At 50.2% G+C, this 15,282-nt stretch overlaps 1 protein-coding gene across 5 annotated transcripts in view; it reads right to left on the bottom strand.

Annotated features, from left to right (window-relative positions):
- Window positions 1-13,929, bottom strand: part of NAV1 (neuron navigator 1) — a 292,439-nt gene extending 278,510 nt beyond the window's left edge. For 4 of the 5 annotated variants that reach the window (XM_079978772.1, XM_079978776.1, XM_079978777.1 and 1 more), the window contains exon 1: window positions 13,582-13,929. The gene's annotated coding sequence lies outside the window, so the exon portion shown is untranslated. The remainder of the gene's footprint in view (window positions 1-13,581) is intronic. The other variant, XM_079978779.1, reaches the window with a different exon arrangement.
- Window positions 13,930-15,282: the final 1,353 nt, after the last annotated feature.

The raw sequence follows: 15,282 nt of genomic DNA, 5'->3' as shown, positions 1-15,282 counted from the left end.
TCCCTGAACAGGGCTGCCTTAAGATGTCTTCTGAATGTCAGGTAATTCTTTATCTCTTTGACATCTGATGGGAGGGCGTTCCACAGGGCGGGCGCCACTACCGAGAAGGCCCTCTGTCTGGTTCCCTGTAGCCTCACTTCTCGCAATGAGGGAACCGCCAGAAGGCCCTCGGTGCTGGATCTCAGTGTCCAGGCTGAACGATGGGGGTGGAGACGCTCCTTCAGGTATACAGGACCGAGGCCGTTTAGGGCTTTAAAGGTCAGCACCAACACTTTGAATCGTGCTCGGAAACGTACTGGGAGCCAGTGCAGATCTCTCAGAACCGGTGTTATGTGGTCCCGGCGGCCACTCCCAGTCACCAGTCTAGCTGCCGCATTCTGGATTAATTGCAGTTTCCGGGTCACCTTCAAAGGTAGCCCCACGTAGAGCGTGTTGCAGTAGTCCAAGCGTGAGATAACCAGAGCATGCACCACTCTGGCGAGACAGTCCGCGGGGAGGTAGGGTCTTAGCCTGCGTACCAGGTGGAGCTGGTAGACAGCTGCCCTGGACACAGAGTTAACCTGCGCCTCCATGGAGAGCTGTGAGTCCAAAATGACTCCCAGGCTGCGCACCTGGTCCTTCAGGGGCACAGTTACCCCATTCAGGACCAGGGAATCCTCCACACCTGCCCGCCTCCTGTCCCCCCAAAACAGTACTTCTGTCTTGTCAGGATTCAACCTCAATCTGTTAGCCGCCATCCAACCTCCAACCGCCTCCAGGCACTCACACAGGACCTTCACCGCCTTCACTGGTTCTGATTTAAAGGAGAGGTAGAGCTGGGTGTCATCTGCATACTGATGAACACCCAGTCCAAACCCCCTGATGATCTCTCCCAGCGGCTTCATATAGATATTAAAAAGCATGGGGGAGAGGACAGAACCCTGAGGCACCCCACAAGTGAGAGCCCAGGGGTCTGAACACTCACCCCCCACACCAATTTCTGGACACGGCCCAGGAGGAAGGAGCGGAACCACTGTATGACAGTGCCCCCAGCTCCCAGCCCCTCTAGACGGTCCAGAAGGATGTTATGGTCGATGGTGTCAAAGGCCGCTGAGAGATCCAGCAGAACTAGGAAACAGCTCTCACCTTTGTCCCTAGCCCGCCGGAGATCATCAACCAGTGTGACCAAGGCAGTTTCAGTCCCATGATGAGGTCTGAATCCCAACTAGAAGCGATCCAAATTGTCTGTTTCCTCCAGGCGTGCTTGGAGTTGTTCAGCAACCACCCGCTCAATCACCTTGCCCAAGAATGGCAGATTTGAGACTGGGCGATAGTTGGCCAAATTGGCCGGGTCTAAAGATGTTTTTTTAAGAAGCGGTTTAATGACCGCCTCTTTCAGTGGGTCTGGGAAGGCTCCCTCACAGAGGGAAGCATTCACCACCCCGCAAAGCCCATCGCCCAGCCCTTCCCGGCTCGCTTTTATCAGCCAGGATGGGCAAGGATCAAGGAGACAGGTGGTCGGTTTCACTCGTCCAAGCAGCCTGTCCACATCCTCGGAGGTAACAGATTGGAATTGATCCCATATAACAGGACCAGACAGAACTCTAGCACTCTCCCGCCCTGGCCCTGCTCCCACTGTGGAGTCTACCTCCTTCTGAATCTGAGCGATTTTATCTGCAAAAAACTTTGCAAAAGCATTGCAGGAGATCTTGGGGTCCCTACCAGGCCCCGGTGGTACAGGTGGTTCCGATAAACTGCGAACCACCTGAAAAAGTCTCCTGCTGCTGTTTTCTGCAGATGCAATGGAGGCGGCGAAGAAGGCCCTCTTCGCCGTCGCCATTGCAACTTGGTAGGCTCGACGTTGAGCTCTAACCCGTGTCCGGTCTGATTCAGAATGAGTTTTCCACCACCGGTGCTCTAGCCGTCTCAACGATTGTTTCATCACCCTCAGCTCCGGGGAAAACCATGGGGCTGTCCGGGCTCCATGCAATCGGAGAGGGCGCTTCGGAGCCAGACAGTCAATAGCCCTGGTTAACTCCGCATTCCAGCGTGCCACCAGGGAATCAGCTGAAAGGCCATCAACTTGGGATAAAGCATCCCCTACCACTCTCTGGAAGCCAATTGGATCCATTAAGTGGCGGGGGCGGACCATCCGAATCGGTCCCACCTCCCTGCGGAGGGGAAGGGTTGCGGAGAAGTCCAGTTGCACCAGGAAGTGATCTGACCATGTCACTTCTTTTATTTCGCTTTTAGTTAATGTCAGATCACCAACATCCGTAGAGGTAAACACCAAGTCTAAGGCATGTCCGTGGCTATGAGTTGGGCCAGACTTATTCAGGGACAGCCGCATGGAGGCCATGCTTTCCACGAAGTCCCGAGCGGCCCCTTGTAAGGTCGTGTCGGCATGGATGTTAAAATCCCCCAGGACAACCAAGCTAGGAGCATATCCACCACGACCTGAAGCAGCTCGGGCAGGGAATCCTTGGTGCAGCGGGGAGGTCGGTACACCAGTAGGAATCCTGTACTGCCCCTGTTGCCCAACTTCCAGAACATGCACTCAGAAAACTGGGTCTTCCCAATAGGACGCCTGGTGCAGACGAATGACTTCCTAAAAATCACTGCAACCCCCCCTCCCCGCCCACATGACCTGGGTTGCTGTGCGTAAGAGAAACCTGCTGGGCAAGCAGCGGCAAGGACAGGCCCATCTGCTTCATCCAACCAGGTCTCTGTCACACATGCCAGGTCAAATCCTCCATCCACAATCAGGTCGTGGATGGCATTGGTTTTATTCATCATTGACCTGGCATTGCACAGCAACACTTTCAGGTCATGTGGGTTTCCCTTGCTGATTACTGTATCCTTCCGGTCAGGACCAGACCTGGAGGCAGGGATAGTCCTCAAACAACGACTAAACCTGCCTCCTCGGTAATGACATGGTCTGGTCTTAGCATAACTCCTCCTCCTGCCCGTGATCACTGAGATCGGGTGTCCCAATACATCTCCCCCTGTGGAACCTGCCCCACCCAATCTATTGGCTGAGGCCCACTCCCAGGCAGCCATGACCCTCCCCCTTAAAAGGCAAAATACAAACTATATAATAATTTAACAGAATAATAATAATAATAAAACAAAACAGAACAAAACAAAACAAAACAAAGCAAGGAACAATAGTGCTGACTCAGTGCTTATCCCACCCCAAGCAAAAATAAAATAATGAAATAATATAATATTATAAAAAACAACAACCACCATTTAAAATGCTGCAAATTAAAAGCGATTAAAACATTTAAAACCATTTTGTCCATTGCTGCCGGTAGCTGCTCAGGCCTCTAAACTGTAGTGGTAGTGCAGGCCCCGCCCCCTAGGCCGGATGGAGTTGGCAGGAGAGGGAGCGGTCCTCCCAACACTCACGCAAGCAGCAGCAGCAGCAGCCGTACATATAACCTGAAGTGTATGTAACCTGAGGTACCACTGTACTCTGTGAGCAATATCTATGGAGTCTATTTCTCAAAATACTCATTCGACAACCTAGCGCCAGGTATTTCCACCTGCCACTTGCTAGCTGCCAGTCAACGCTTTGGGCAAAAACACATCTGTCTGAATCCAGTCTTAGATACGTAAGAAGTTGCCTTATGCTGAGAGCAGTCAATTGGGCCATTTAGCTCAGTCCTGCCCAGCAGCAACTCAGACAGGAATATTTCCAAGCCCTATCTAGAGATGCCACCAATTGAACCAGTGTGGTGTAGTGGTTAGAGTGTCGGACTAGGACCTGGGAGAGCAGGGTTCAAATCCCTACTTGGCCATGAAGCTCACTAGGTGACCTTGGGCGCTAGTCATTGCCTCTCTGCCTAACCTACCTCACAGGGTTATTGTGGGAATTAAATGCGGAGGAAGGAAGCCATGGACACTATCTTGCGATCCCTGGAGAAAAAGGTAGGGTATCAATGCAAAAAGAATGTAAATAAAACCAGGTCGCCTGTGTGCTCAGCATGTGATGAACCAGTGAGCTACTATTCCCTCCACTGGGTTAAACTGGTGACCAGTGGGTGATCCAACTTTATGTTGATGACTGGCAGGCCCTAGAGAAAGGGCCCACATCATAGGACTTCCTCATCCTCTCCGAAATTTGGGCTCAGACAGCATACTTTGTGAAAATGGTCAGTGCAGGGTCTCTGTTGCTAAGTTACCCAGCTGCTCCCTACCTTGTCTGGCTCACCCAGAGTATTTCCATCGCTTTTCAAAGAATATTCATGATTATGCTAGCTCCAGTGTATCAGCCATTGATCCAGCTCACTTGCCGAGTCCCGGGAGATTCCGCCGATCTCGGAGCCACCTCCCAAATCTCTCAACCGGCTGCATTTAATTCACTAACTGCTGAGGGAGACGACTGGCTGGAAGAGATGCTCAGCTGAATTGTAAACTTAGGGAGGAAAGGGAAGGGCTGGGCTTGGATTTAAAGTGAGTTACTTGCTCCTCCTGCTGGCTCCTCTGAGGAATTGCAGGGAAGCTATAGACAAAGGGTTTGGGTATACAGTACTGTACAATGCTGTAGCCTACATTCTCACTTTCAAATTAGCCTGGTTTAATTGATGTAAATACATTAAAGAAGCCGCCATGTCATAGTAATCATCCTGTGAGATAATGCCCCGTCAGTGAAATGAGATAGGCTTTCTCCTGCCATTCAGCCAGCTCTTGCGACTCTCGGGCAAGAGAAGCAAAGTCAAAAGGAAATATTGCAGTGGATCTCCAAAGAGCAGGAGTTGCTTGGGTTTGAAACATGGAAATTCTGCATTTGCCTCAGCGGATGGATAGCTGATGCTTAAGGACTGTGTATGTATATATATATGTATGTGTGTGTGTGTGTGTGTGTGTGTGTGTGTACACACACACACACACACACATATACATATGGTTAATTATAGGGAATAGAATGTGAACTATAGGGAATAGAATGTTGGAAAACAATGCAGCAACAAGAGGAAATTATGGGCACATTGAGAAAAGAGTGTGAGAAGCCAATTTTTTTGGGGGGGGCGATGTATTAAATTTGTTTTAATTGTGGTTAATTAATTAAAATTTGGAAAATCAATAAAAATGATTTGGCAAAAAAAGAAGAAAAAGAAATTCTGCCTTTGGTCATCAGACGTAGCCAGGATTCCTCAGGCAGTAGCTTCAGATTCCCATCTCAACCCAACAACCAGATAATCCACAGGTGTCGCTTGCCTGAACACCCCTCATTCATGCCCACTGACCATTCTGGCTGGAGCTGATGGTAGTTGTGGACCTAGAGGGCACCAGCTTAGAGAAGGCTGATGCACATAACAATGTATGCCAAACACTGTTTTAGAATATACTGGCATTGAAATGTTTTAAATTAGCTTTATGCATTGTGTAGTGTGTCCAACAAATTAGATTCCCTTACATGGAACCATTCCTTGTAATAAGGAACAGACAGCAAGTCTGCGTAGAGTACATACTTTTCTCTACATTTAAGTAAAATCCATTTAGGAAAATGGCTGTGGGTGGCATGATGCCTTAGTTTGCATTCCTAACTCCACTTACCTGGGAGTAAGTCCCACTGAACTCAGTAGGAATTGCTTCTTTTCAAGCAGATGTTGTTGTCAGGATTGCAACCTTCGCTTCTGCACAGGACAGATTATATCAGGTGTGATCTGTAGAGCTGGAGTTGTTCGTTTTTAAGCCCAAAATTCACCACTGCCCATACACACAGCAAAGCTAAATAAGATAACAAAAACTTAAACAAAGGTGCCCTTGAATTTCCAATGCTGAAAACTTATTTGAATCCTAAATTGTGATGTTTCCTTTTTCATGACTGTTACAGGATTAGCTACTTCATTTCATTCATCACTGCTACTGGATGGGGGGGGGGCTGTTTTTGTAAAAGTAAAGTATGTTTGTGTGTGTATGGATAATAAGGTGGAGAGGTGAAGAAGAGACAGTGAGTGTGTGGGGGGGTGTGGGTGTGGGTGTGTGGGTGTGGGAGGGATTTCTCCATTTACCATATTGGCCTGAATATAAGCCTCACTTTTTTTCCAAATTCCAACCATGAAAATTTAAAGTACATCTTAAATTTGTGACCTTACAAAAATAGGCTTTTACAATATCGCTGCTGAAACAGACACACGGTAAAATGCGGAATTTTAAGGGAGCGGCTTATATACAGGTATTGTCTCTCTCTCTCCCCCCCCCCATGAATTTTAAAGGTGCAGCTTATATTCGGGCCAATATGGTATTTATTGCATCTGACAAGGTGAGGCTTGGATCCACAAAACCCCCTGCAACAACAACAACAAAAGTGCTGCCTCCTAATACCACAGGACTCTTTGACAGTAATTCCTTCAACACGTGTGCCTCTTTTAAGGCCTTGTCGTAATTAAAAGCAGACTTACCAAGCAGAGATAACCATGCAGGGGAGCCCCCAGCAACCACCCACATCCAACCCCTCCTGGTGCGCCTCTTTCCTACCTTAAGCAGTCGCTAAAATAAAGTGACAGGGCTCTCTCCCCCCCCCCCCCCCCCGCAAAGCACAACATCAACGCTTTTGGATATTCTCAGAACTCTGGCTCAGGGGTGAGTGAAGAAATACAGTGGTACCTTGGGTTAAGTACTTAATTCGTTCCGGAGGTCTTAACCCGAAACTGTTCTTAACCTGAAGCACCACTTTAGCTAATGGGGCCTCCTGCTGCCACTGTGCCGCCAGAGCACGATTTCTGTTCTCATCCTGAAGCAAAGTTCTTAACCTGAAGCCCTATTTCTGGGTTAGCGGAGTCCGTAACCTGAAGCGTCTGTAACCTGAGGTACCACTGTACATGAGACCCCCTGTTTGCCTTGCATGCAAAGGGTCCCAGTTCCAGTCTCCAGATAGGGCTGGGAACGTTCTTTTCCCTAAGAGCCACTGCTCATCCATCTCTAAACAATCCTAGATGGACCAAACCATCTTGACTCTGTATATAAGGAAGCTGCCTCCTGCCTATGAATAAAAAATGCCAGCAGCAGTTGCAAGCAGATGACAAAGCAAAGAGGAGGCAGGGCGAGCAGCTGTGTGTCTTACCAAGTTGCTTACCAGGCGTCGGCTGCAGTGCTCTTCTTCCCGGCAGCCTGTAGGCCAATAAGCAACAGCGTATGGATACAGCAGGCAGATGCTGGGGCCATCTGGGATGGGAAGTCTTGTTTGGCCCAAGGGCAGACAGGAGATATCTGGTCTCAGGCACTTGCTTCTTGGGGAAGCAGAGGCTCTGGCTGTCCCACAGGACTCGGTGACAAAGTGCTGAAGCCCAGAGCAGATGCTGGGGAGTTCGTGGTTGAAACCTCATCTCCCCACTGCTCTTATCTTGCCCCATCTGGCACCCAGAGAGAGGCCCCATCGGGTCCCACGGCAGACTTTGCCATGAGGAAACACCTTTTTCCTGCCTTGCTGACCACAGCAGGGGTGGCTGTTGTTCAACAGGAAAAATACGGGATCTCTGCAGTCTATTTATAAGCCTATCTCCTGCAGCCGGGGCCTGCTGCTCACACAAGAGGGCAAGGGCCCCGGTAGCTATTAAAGCAACACTCTGGGTCGGCTGGTGCTGTTTTTGTTACAGGCCAACCCCAGGATATCCTGAATCGGTTCCATGGCAGAGATTCCTGCCACACACCAGGCTTTGATGTCAGCTGTAAACAAAGATCCCACCCAGGCACCTGGTTTCTCCTATGGGACACCTTCCAAGAGGAACAATCTCAACTGGAGTAGGTTTGGGTTCAGTCTTTTCCCCAGCTCTTTATACAGGAATCTGCCTTATATTGAGTTAGACCAAAAGTCCATCTAGCTCATTATCTACAGCAGTGTTGCTCAACCTTTTTAAACCAACACTACCTTTTTTAGCTAACCTAATAATCCCCTTTAAAACCTGACCACCCAAAATAATTTTATTTGACTTTCCATATGGATTGAAATTTCATTACTTTATTTTTTTTTATTTATACTGTATGTGTTTTTGGAAACACTCACACACCCCTGAGATCTGTGGGGATAACCAGATTCATAGGCCCAACAGGCTTAAGTTCATTTGATGCAGGAAGGGGTTAATGCCATAAAGTCACTCTACATCACCTTGGGAGGAAGGTAATCAAGTCTACCTGAGAAACTCAGTGTGTGAAGAGGCTGGTTGATCCAAGCTCAGACCACATGGCTCTAACAAGCCTCTCTTGAGTTTCTATACTAATTTAGGAACTTTTGCCACTGTAACTAAGCCAAGTTTTACTGCCTGCATTTTCTGAATGCTGTATGAATCTGACCTTTGAAGAGTTTGTAAGTAAACTGTTTTTAATTTACCAAACATGTTGTCTTTTTCAATGCCTGGGGAAGAGGGAAACTTTGGAAGGAACTTACAAGAGCATATTTTAAAGGTCTAACAGCCTATATTTCCACACTTTACTTTGCTGCACGTTTTGTGATTTTAAATATCTGCTGGTGTTCTCTCACCAGAGAGTACTTGCCTCAAACCTGGATGTTGGCATCCAGGAGTTCTTTGTTTATACCTGTTTTATGTCTTTATGTTAGCTTCAGACAGCAGAACCAACTTCTGCCTATACTGTAGCTGCTAACATGATGACATACGACCGGACTGCCATTCCCTCCCCCTGGGTCTTGTCTTGGAAGTGGACAGTAGAAAGCAAGACAACACCAGCTTGAAGGTCTTCTAAACAGAGTGTGTGGCACTATAGCAGAGATTCTCCAACCCTACGGATTCCATAGAACAAATTTTCCATTGCTACTAAAATGTTTAGCTGTACTGAGGACTCCACCTGTTCAACATTTCCTTCTTGCCAATACATCACTTCCCTCCTCATTTAGCCTATTATCCTCCATCATTTCAGGCACTCATTGCTGACAATCTCCCATGATTGCCTGGTGGGGCCAGACTCCCCATTTGGGAATCAATGCCCCAGGCTAAAATAAGAGCTAGAAAATCTTGGCTGATGAGCTGGTCCAATATGGAACATCATTTAGCTTTCTCAGGGTCCTCTTCCAGGAATCTGCCTCTGGTTTTTGCCAACTTAAAACAGACAGCCTCTTTCTGTGTTGCTTAGGCAGGCCTAATGAGCTTGCTTACCTTCTGAGGCCTCCAGTGCAGGATAATCAATAGCGGAGAAGGCAGCTCTTGGGGCAGCAAATGCTGATCTTTCCTCTGAGCTGAATCAGCCAATTTCCCCGCTCTGGCTACATCTCCCCCACCAGAGTGGGAAAAGCTTCCTGCAACATTCTTCATTATCTATGCCTTAATCTCAGGAGAGTTGGGTGGGTTTCTACTTGCCTAATACTGAGTCTGACCATTTTTGTCATCTCAGACTGACACTGGTTTTCCAGGGACATTCCAGGGACAGGGGACATTCCTGCCCCAGCCTGAAGATGCCGGTGACTAAACCTGGGACCTTCTGCCTGAGAATTAGGCGCTCTATCACTCAGGTTCAAAACATCTAGAGATCCTTTCTCAAACATTTGTTTGCACCATTTAGACCTTTACCTCTTTACTGTTGCACAAATTCACGACCAAGCCAAAAAGCCCGGGTGTGAGTTAAATGGAAGAGCACTGTATTGCCCCCAGAGGCTCAGCTGACTCTGCCCCACCTCAAAGCTTACAGGAGAGGCATAGCAGCCCTGACCCCCATGCAGTGCAAGCGAAGCTGTGAGCTGGGGATACAGCAAAGCTGCTCTGACACAATGACCAGCTCCAACTCCAGCCTACTCACTAAACATTTCACATGCCTATTTGACCATGTGACTTAACCCCCTTGATCTCTTGATGTCTGTGAGCATCACTCCTGCAGTGCCACCAGCAGCTTGGTCTTCCTCATTCTGGTTCTAACCTGAGATGGCCGTTCTCAACGTTCCCATCAATAGAACAGGTGCACCCAAAGAGCAGCGTTGCCAAGGTTTCCTACTGGCAGCGATATGATGGAAAGGCCAGCTTCGAGAAGGCAAAGGGAGGATTCCAAGCCTCTGTTTGCCCAGCTGAGAAATGAAAACGCTGAGCCTGAATTCAGCTGAATTCAGCTTCCCGCTGCAACCAACACAGAACCAGCCTATTCTATATGCATCTGAACTTCCCAAAAATTAACCTCCCAAGATTCTCCTTTCTCCCCAAGTGAATGTTCCAAAAGAAGCCCAGGTGACCACCAGGATGAAACTGTGGCAGGCCGATCTGCTCAGAAAGAAGCTAAAAGCCAAGCACGGCAGGAGTGATATTTGCCAAAGAGCCATGGCAGCAGGAAGGGGGCACTCCCTTTAGGGATCTGTGCCAAGCTGTTGCCACCTCCAGCCTGCCACTCAACAAACAAGGGTTATTGTGTTGCATCTGCTGTGCTTTTCAAGGCTTCACCCGGCTAGGCAAATGTGAGCAAATAAACCTCGCGGCCCTTTTTTCATAAAAGGAGAGCCGTGTCATCATTTATATATTGCCAACCCTATCCCAACAGGCTCCGGACGAATTACAGCAACAATGTCACCAGCAATCCAAATAATTAATACAGCAGGCTTGGAGAAACAAGAGAGGTCATTTTAATAACAATGAATTCAAATGTCTCACTGTTAAGAATGATCAAGGTTTGGAAGATTAAGCTTCGGGTCTTCCTAGTCCAGGTGGGGTTCGTGCCAGCTTGGCTGTAAGAGGCAAAAAAAGAGCCTGGTACTCTGCTGGGTGGTCCTTGGACACACATTGCTCCCCTCCTCCCTGCTGTTTTACTTCTCTTTGTCTGTGCTTCCTAGATGCGGATCCTTGAATTTTCTGAAGACCAGACTGCCTCTTGCTTAGTGTGTCTGTACAGCAGCCTGTTATCAGAGGCATGGTGTGTATCTGTTACGTATGTAACAACAGCAACAAAACCCACATTTTTTGCTAAAACTGCTTAACCCAGCTCAGAGCAAACTAGCGGTAAAGCACGCACACACACATACCATAACAAAACCGAAACAAAACACAGGGAGCCTGATTTCCAAAGGAAGAATGAGCCCCATTCATTGTTAGCCACGCTTGTTCCTTATGATTTATCAGCTTCCTCAGGAATTGGAATACCGTTTGATGATTACACAGACTCTCCTTCCTCCCCTTTAGCGCCCACAGCCCAGCCCAATGACCATTTGGCCTATTTCCTGGTAGACTATTACCAGAAATGACTTCTCCCCTGTGTCATGCTCAGGAGCCTCTGACAATACACACACAGAGAGAGAGCATCAGCCAAGCCAGCTTTAAGCTCATATCCTCTTGGCCTGTAGAGCTGATGATGAAAAAGGGAGGCTGTAAGCTGAGCTCACTCTGTGTTTGGGACTGGGGATGCCACACTGGCACACGAGACTCATTGTCTGGAGGGGTTTGGGATGTTACAAATAAACAGCGACAGATCTTTGTTGCGCATGCATTGTGAAAAGAGCAGGGATTTCTGCACAAAGTGAGGTGGGGCGAAGTCCGAAACCTCCTTGTGGGGCAGAACTACATGATCCTGCTGTTCACATTGCAGGAGACTAAATGCCATAATAATGTGAGAGCCTGCCTCCAACAGCAGACGGAGAACATTGTGGCTAGTGGTCACATATCCTCCACGTGTTTCTCTCTAATCCCCTTTCACCAAGTTGGTGCACATCACTGCCTCTTACAAGAGCCAATAGTTTAACTATGTGCGGTGGGAAGAGGAACTTTCCACAGCTCACAATATGTGACAATCTGTACAGTCAGTCTCAGATCCCTGGCTACGAGTTCATCTTTCCGACACATGCATTCACTGCAGACATATTGGACTTTCCTGTTGTTGGATCTAAAATCTTTATGTATAGAGCTGCAGCAGAGCCAATGTGGTGCAGTGTAAAGATAGTAGTGTGGAGTGCCTAGATGCCAACTTGGACCAGGAGACTAGGGTTCAAATCCACAGCTCAGCTAGGAAGCTGATTGGGGTGACCTGTGGCCAGTCGCCATCTTCCAGCCTAACCAACCTCACAGGGGTGTTGTGAAGATAAAATTGGGAAGGGAAAAATTATGTACTCCACCTTGAGCATCTTGGTGCCACTTGCTCTGATGTGATGTCCCAAGTTACCTTTGCCAGAAAAGCAGCTATAACTGGTAAAATCCTATCCTGTCTTGATTTAGTAAATCAAGTTAGTAAATCCCAGTCCCCGCCTCGGCATGAGAGGTGGGTGGGGAATCATCAAAGACAGAAGAAGTATGTCTCCCATGCTGAACCAGGGGGCTTCTCTCTGCTCAGCCTCCCCTCCTGCACATCCACGTGCTTTTCCTGTGTGGCAGCCCAAGCCCAAAATAAAATTGTTGAGTGACACAACTGGGTAGTCAGGAGTGGGGAAAGTGTCAAATACACACAGGAGAGAAGGGGCGGAGGCAAGGAGGATTCGCAGGTGATGGAAAGCACTCAGAGTTGGGGGGGGGGCAGCCCATACAGGCAGCTTGTCTGATCATAATAAGGCGGCCAGCCTAACGAAGCCTATTCAGGAAGAAGTCCTCCTGAATTCCGTGGGGCTTGTGCCCACCTCAGCGGGGTTCGCTGTGATTCCTGCAGTGCAGGGCGTTGGGTTAAAGGACCATTGGGGTCCTTCCAGCTCTACAGTTCTATGATGCTATGACAGCAGCTGCCTATATTTTAGGATTGCATCCTCAGCAGTGGATGCCGGTTGATCTGAGCGGCTGGTGTACTGCTCCATTAGTTACCCCTCGCTTGCTCGTCTTCTAACCTGCAGGCTGTCCGGGGGTTGCCAGCCTGTCAGCTGCTTCCTCCTCCTCCTCCTCCTCGGTCTCCGTCCCCTTGTCGGACTCAGCAGGGGATAGGACAAAGCGAGGATTAGTTGGCTCGACCTGTCATTGGCTCCAGCTCTGCTGTTAGTCAGTGGCGTAGCGTGGGGGGGTGCAGGGGGGGCCGGCCGCACCGGGCGCAACATCTGGGGGTTTGGGGTAGGGTTAGGGTTAGGGGGCGCAAATCCACGGGTTAGGGGGCGCAAATTATTTGCCTTGCCCCGGGTGCTGACAACGCACGCTACGCCACTGCTGTTAGTTAGTCTCCCTCCCTCACTCCAGCCCCGACGGGCACCAGCCACCGCTCAGCCTGAGTTTGCCAGTCTCCTAATCTTCCAGAAGTTATTCGGGCTCGTCCTCGTGCTCTCAAGTTCTGCCAGCCTGGACGGGACAGAGCAGGGGGGCCGCCCTCCCAGCCCAATTCCCACCCATCGCTGACCTTAGGCTGAGTCACCGTCTCGCGGAGCAGACACGCTGCCCTCGGAGGAGCAGCTGCGACGCAGCAGCCCCGCCAAGCAGCCCGCCTGGACCTCCGTCCGCTTGGCAAGCGCCGCCGAACAGAATGTACCAGGATCCGGCACAGCCCCTCCTTGCCAGGCTCTCCGCGGAGCTGCCGTGGGCTGGGCTGGATGCCTCGGCTGGAGAGCATCCTGCTGGCCTTCGAGGGACACAGCAGCGGAGGGCTTCCCTCGCGGGGCCACCTCCAACCCGGCATGTGCCCCCTGGAGGACCACACACGCAGACACCCACCCACCCAAAACAAGCATCCACGCGGGGCTGGGCGCACGCGTCCAAGTCAGCCACTTACCCTACTAGGCGGTCTGCGCTTCGCCCATCGCCTTGGCTCCCTCCTTTGCCTCGGGGAGAAGAAGATCCGCCGCCAGTCCTCGCCCAGCACCCCCCCTCCGGCGCCTCCCCCCCCCCCGCTTCCCTGTCCCCCTTTTAGTCCAGCGAGCGCCCCGTCGGGACGGCGAAGGGTGCCCCCCCCCTCCAGCAGCCAGCCGGCCTTTCTCGCCCAGCCCCCTCCGCGTCGGCGATGCCCAAGATCTTCAGTCCACAATGGGGGCGGCGAGCGGCAGCATCCTGAACAAAGTGCCGATCCCCGGGGATGCCGACTGGGAGGGGCGGTCACGTGGGCCCTCGGTGCCCCTCCGGCACACGCCAGCCAGCTCTTTATGCGGTGTCTGAGAAAGAGGGAGGGAGGGAGAGAGGGAGGGAGGGTGCCAGGCGGCCGTGACGTGACACACCAGCGCGCACACACGCGCTGCCTTTTCTCTTTCCTTTTCCCCGTCCTCTGATGCTTTCTCCAGAAACTCAAAGGCTCTGGCGAGCTGCTTAGTCCACCGCAGGCTTCCTCATCGAGAAAATGAGCCTGAGAAAACCCTTTAGTCTTGGGGCGAAGGGGGGGTCCTTCTGATGACAGCTGCCTGCCCCTCCTAGGCCTGCGTGGGTGGGTGGGTCGGGGGATCCCCCTGCCAAGGTCTTTGGACCAGCCCCTCGCCTGCGTTTTTCTTCTTTTTCTCTCTGATACATTTGGGGGGGGGGCAGAGGGGAGGCAGGAAATCTCTCCTCCAGCTGTTGGCTTCCTTCACTAAATGACAACAATGGTTTGGAGAGGGACGGGCGTGGTGCGCCGTGGCGAGCTTAGATTCTCAGTTTATCCAGAAGATCTCGTTAAAAAAATGTGACTGACACGCGCACATACTCTCGCTCCCTTAGATCAGGAAGGAAGGAAGGAGAGCTTATCCATAGGATCTTGCGAATGGTGACACAAACACCTCCCCCCCCCCGCAAGAACCACATCATTTCCTTTGCCCGACCCTAGCCAAGTCCCTCACTAAACCTCCAGAAACGGGGGTACCTAGTTTGCTCCAAGGAAACGATCGTAAAGCTCCGTTTAATAAATAAATAAAAACAGAGCGGGGACTGGACTTAAATGCGCCCCGTTTTTCCTTTCCTGTCCTAAAAGAAGCATTGCTAAGTTTCCTTCTGTTGTCAAAAGCTAGGGCGTGAGATTGACAGGCTTTCTTCTCGGGGCTTCCGCACATCCGAAGTCTGCAGAAGCGCCTTAGCAGGAACTCGCTGCCTGAAAGTGACAAGGGGGCGGGCTCTCCACAGTGGCCTTGCCAGAGGAAGGGAAGCCGCGAAGAAGAGACGCGTCCTTCCCCATTTCCCAGCTAGGCTTACTGCACAAAAGCAGACGGAAGACCTGGTTTTGCCAAAAGGTGGGTTAGAAAATATTAATATATCAGTCAGCCAATGAATGCACCATCAAATTAGAATCATAGAATCATAGAGTTGGAAGAGACCACAAGGGCCATCGAGTCCAACCCCCTGCCAAGCAGGAAACACCATCAGAGCACTCCTGACATATGGTTGTCAAGCCTCTGCTTAAAGACCTCCAAAGAAGGAGACTCCACCACACTCCTTGGCAGCAAATTCCACTGTCAAACAGCTCTTACTGTCAGGAAGTTCTTCCTAATGTTTAGGTGGAATCTTCTTTCTTGTA

Source organism: Podarcis cretensis (assembly GCF_951804945.1).
Source record: "Podarcis cretensis genome assembly, chromosome: 6".
In the NCBI taxonomy this organism is placed as follows: domain Eukaryota; kingdom Metazoa; phylum Chordata; class Lepidosauria; order Squamata; family Lacertidae; genus Podarcis; species Podarcis cretensis.
The sequence above is the reverse complement of the archived record's forward strand: the minus strand, read 5'-3'. Positions and strand labels throughout refer to the sequence as shown.